This window comes from Lissotriton vulgaris, chromosome 4_1 (assembly GCF_964263255.1).
Source record: "Lissotriton vulgaris chromosome 4_1, aLisVul1.2, whole genome shotgun sequence".
Classification (NCBI taxonomy): Eukaryota; Metazoa; Chordata; class Amphibia; order Caudata; family Salamandridae; genus Lissotriton; species Lissotriton vulgaris.
The window spans coordinates 915,550,244-915,555,461 of NC_141691.1; positions in this window are offsets into that span (position 1 = coordinate 915,550,244).

A 5,218-nucleotide genomic window follows, 5' to 3' on the forward strand; every position below is an offset into this window, starting at 1 on the left:
TGCTGCAAGTTACAATTATATTTTAGTTGAATTTTCTCCAAAAGATAGTCGCGTGATATTGAAATATGACGCCATTATTACGAATCACTTGATACAGACTCTGGTAGATCTTCTATTGCTCTTATTAATGTTTCTCTCTACAGGTCAATAGAGACTGTATGTGAGAGATTGTTAATTTGGGGGGAAAGATGCTGGTGTGAAGTCTGCTAGGCTGCAAGCTGAGCATTGATTCAATCAATTAAAACAGATGGCAGGGTTGCTGGCCTAGGGTTTTAGATCCCTGCACTAACAATACATAGTGATCTTTTCCAAATGTATGGTGTAACTGCTTGTGCTAACTATTGCACGCTTTGTTGATCCCAAGTAATTCATGGAAGAAAGCTGCGGACTGCACCCGATTAGGTGCTGTGGTTTACGTCCAGGGGGTCAGTTCCATGCTTCAGGATATACACGAGGTACATTTGCATACAGTGAATCTAAATGGGAAATGTTGCATACTCAGTGGTTACCATGGAAATGTGGAGATACTGCAACCTTTGTAAATCGATGTTGGATAACATTGCCATAAAACAGTTTAGACTATAGCACTCCGACGTGCAGTTACGAAGGGAAAGGTGGCAGGCAGTGTGTAGAAAATTCAAAGTGTGCTACAAAGTGTTTGTGTCTCATGAGGTTCTTTAAAAATTGTCTATACTATAAATGAATTCTGCAGTGGAAGCTACCAAAATGAGACTTTTTACTGTTAGTAAACTGTGCTGCTTTGTTGTCTGTGTTCTCTTTTAGTGTTCTAGATACTAAATAAACTCATAATTAGCTCTTCATTTTGTGTTGCCATAGAAATGGAATCTTTGCAAAATGGCAGATGCCAGCAGGGGCCTGCCTGCCAAAACTGTCTGTGAGTTAATATGTAATGAACCCCTATTTTTACGTTTTTAGCAGAGCACTGGTTTTAATTCATAGTATTTATGTTCCAGTTTGACATTTCCTGCGTGCTGATCTGTAATCCATCCCAAGCAGAGCTTTAGTGCTGGAGTCCTGCTGCAGAGCATCAACCAGTCGCACTCAGCTCTAAGTGTTAACAGGGATATAGGTGACCCTTAATGTGCAGCTGGCCAGTGTTGCTTGAAAACATTAATACACTCTCTGATTCGAGACAGATCTGCTTTTTTTAGGAGAGCTACACTAATCAAGGCTTGGTCTTCCTAACTTTGTCAGGGGGTTAGGAATGAAAGTTGTATTTTAGTGAAGCTTTGGTTTCGAGAGGCATTTTTGTGTTGATATGGGGGGATATATATAGGCACACACAGTATATGTATTGGTTCATATAACATTTACATTAAATCTAGAAGAGAGGCAACTGGTTTTCTGGTTGACCCGCCATTATTTGGACCAGAGGGGAAGCGGTGACTGGTGAGTCATAATGTGAGAGGTAGGTGCTTCTATTGAGGTTTCCAGATCCTTGGGGGCTGAGTATGGGGATCCACCATGGAAGAAGCTAAGTAACAAATAGGAGCCACTGGGAGAGTCCTAGACTGGGCTTGGATCTTGAGGGCGTGCCAAATTGCACTTTGTCCTTGATTTGATTTAATTATTTTTATATTTTACATATATAATGTCGATAAATCCAATGTTTTAACTTTTTAACCTTTGGTTTTATTGATCTGTAATCTTCTCTTTTTTATTGGGTTTTATACGAATTCATGCCAGCCATCTGTTTTAAACTGTATTCCTGATGTATTGCTGGTTGCATATGCTTTTATGATTGTAAAAAATAGAATACAGCTTTTTGAATGGAATGGAGTCAGCAGTTTTGACATTTAAGAGAACAGGATTATGTAGACTTGGCAGAACAGCAGTAAATGCTTCAAGCATTTCTGACACATCATGTTCTTATCACAGCTGACTAGTGATGTCATCACTAGATTGTAATAGGTAGGAAAAATAGAGACTCGATTCTTTAGATGGACTGCAAGCTCTCATGTATAGTAGTGTTACTACACTGTCCTTAAATGTGCAGCTTTAGTATGCATGTTCTCTCTCATAGCAGCTTGACAGGTGCTATCAGAGCTAGACATGTCCTATTCTTTTCTATTCACATTGTTATTCTGAATCACTCAGACCTCAAGAAAGCACAACGTTGGTTCTCCAATGACGTAAAATTTAAGAAACTTGCTCTGCGTCAAGCTGAACATAGCCTTCGTCAAGAGCAGTGGCTTCAAAGGACAGCCCGGATGGGGGTAGGCGAGGGCGACATGCCCTGCCCTTCACAGTCCATGGGGTGCCTGCCATCCAGAGATAGGCAGGGAACGGTAGCCTTCATACCACAACTGCCGCTACAGGAGAGAGAAAACTGGACACTATTACCAAATCTACTTGAAATGCCTGTTGACTCAACCCCAGACGGATCTTTTCTTTGGGAGTCCGACCTCTCGCCCGTTTGTCCTCCGCCGGCCTCTGCCACAAATATTTGGCTGTTTTTCACTTTTCTCTGGCGCCCGTGAAGCCTGCGCCTATTGGTAGATTAATCATTCTTTTCGAAGAAATTCGCCCCTGGGCGCATTTCTTAAATGTTTCCCAACCTCTGGCCACACAGAGGCAGCCGGCTCACGAGCGTGCATGTGCGCAGGCCGCTCTCACAACAGGGTGTGCCAGTACTAGCCTGGATCAGGGGTACGAGATTGCGTGAAGATACAAGCTGAGGTGAGCAGTAACCCCCCCCCAAACCCCTCACCCCATGCCCCCCCCCCCCGTCGGAGCTGGGATCGAGAGCCTGCGGGCGTGCGGTCTAAGTGTGGAGTGGGCTAAGGAACTGCTTCTGGAGGCCACACGAGCGCCTCGTTGTGCAGTGAATAAATAACATATAAAGAGCCTGGGCCTACGTGAGGTGCACTGGTCCTGCCAGCAGGGGGAGTCTGGAGCTGGTGACTGCCGCCGCTGCAGTGAAGGCGGGCCCCTGTGTACCCAGTCCCGGAGGTAGTGAGTGCGGCGCGGCCTAGCCCCAGTTAATGGTGGCAGAGGCGGATGCAGGCCGGGTGCGGGCGGCGTCCCGTGAGCTGCAGAAAGGTGATAGGGGGCGTGGGTGGTGCCGGAATTCACTGCGTGCGGCTCTTGGAATTATGCTCTGGGGCTCTGTGTGTGGGAGTCTGGCTCTGTGTGGGCGTCTGGCTCTGTGTGGGCGTCTGGCTCTGTGTGGGCGTCTGGCTCTGTGTGGGCGTCTGGCTCTGTGTGGGCGTCTGGCTGTGTGTGGGCGTCTGGCTGTGTGTGGGCGTCTGGCTGTGTGTGTGTCTGGCTCTGTGTGTGTGTGTCTGGCTCTGTGTGTGTGTGTGTGTGTCTGGCTGTGTGTGTGTGTGTGTCTGGCTGTGTGTGTGTGTGTCTGGCTGTGTGTGTGTGTGTGTCTGGCTGTGTGTGTGTGTGTCTGGCTCTGTGTGTGTGTGTCCGACTGCGTGTGTGTGTGTGTGTGTATTTGTGTGTGGGGCTCTGTGTGTGAGCAATGCCAATAGCTCTAACTTTTCCAAAGGCGAAACCATTGCATTGTAAATGCTTGTTATAGAGTTCCCTGAAGTTAAAACAGACATTGCTTGCAGCAACCTCAAATCTATGCGGTCTTTCATAACTTGCGAAATTCTTATACAGAGTGTCTTTATGAGTTAAAAACTACCCCGATTTGCAAACATAGGCCATTTTTATAGCTATCTAAGTCATTAAAGGGGGGCACATTTACTTGGTGATGGGCCTATGTTCTGTTGCAGTACAACCCTGCTGCCAAGGCCAGCAACTGAAGAGAAAGGCAGGTCACAGAGCATAATGAATGCTACAGTTATGAAAACACTGCTTTTTCTTCTTTCTTTTTTTAGATAAACAGTGATATTCAGGAAATTGATATTTAGGGCAAAATGTATATTATAGGAAATATAGAAAAAATAGGGCAAGATGTATATTATAGGAAATATAGAATCTCTATGCATTTTTCCCCACATTTTGAGCTACAACCTTTTTTAAAAACGACTTGTATTTAAAGGATTCTAGTATCTTTTTTGCAACAAATATGCTTTTTGGTGTGTTTAGGTTTGCGCTAGAGATCCTAATTTTATTCTTCATATGGTTATCAACATCCTATCTCTTTCACATGAAAGAGCAGCACACCAAGGGTTTGAGCGTTTTGTGTATTATAAGGAATACAGTATCCCTTGCTGTACATTATAAGGACAATGCAAGTCACCTCGGAGGTCCATGACGTTATAAAGGAACTTGCCTTCGATTTTGTTCCGCTATATGGTCGCGGAACTCCTTTGTCTAACAATATCCTTATAATCTACAGCAGAGAGTACTTTATCTCATATATAAATGTACACCTAGCTACAACGCAAAATGCCTTGTACAAGAAAGAGGTTTAACAATGAGGGTCACAAATGATGGGAGGTGGGTACTGATGCAATATGCAAGTGAGTGTAAAGAAGGTGAGGATTGCAATATGGCAAATGCAGAGGGTACAGGATAAGAGCAGGGGATTACAATTAGGGGGAGAAGGGTTATCAATGGAGTGGGCAGAGTGAGCGAGTGTTACAAATTGGACACAAGATACAGGATTGAAGCAAAAGGTGAGGTTTCCTTTGAAGTAAGGGGAGAAGGGCTTGCAAAGGGGATTCGGTTTTAGGTTGCAGTGCAGGGCTTGCGGAAGGAGCAAAGTGTTAATAAGAAATCAGGTTAGGTTGTTTCGGCAAACTGGTGGCTACACGGCGATATTGAAGCAGATGAGGGGGGCAGTGAAGGGGGGTTTCTTGGTGCATGGCATATATGGATAGACTTGGTAATTGAATTTCTTTACATTAATCTGAGGGCTATCAGTAGGTATTAGAAAAGTCTTATTTAGACACATTTTGATACAGAATTACCCAAGGTATCTTTGCGGTTTCTACTAGGAGCGGGTTTGAGTTAAATTTATTACGCAGTCAGAAAAATACACTTTCTACGCTGTATCGTAAAAGTGATCAAATGATATTTTACTTCGAAGCCCTGGTAATTTTTTGTAAAGTCTATTTTAAAAAAAGTTTGCAATTATTATTTTTTGAATAATAAAGAGGTGGTATATCTACAACCCTAGATTTGTGAATTAAAACATAAGCAAACGGTCATGAAAACAAATGACACTTTAAGAGTAGAGATTAATGTCTGTCCTGAACTGTGCATTGTTCCGTGGTTAAACGTCTGCATAAAATAA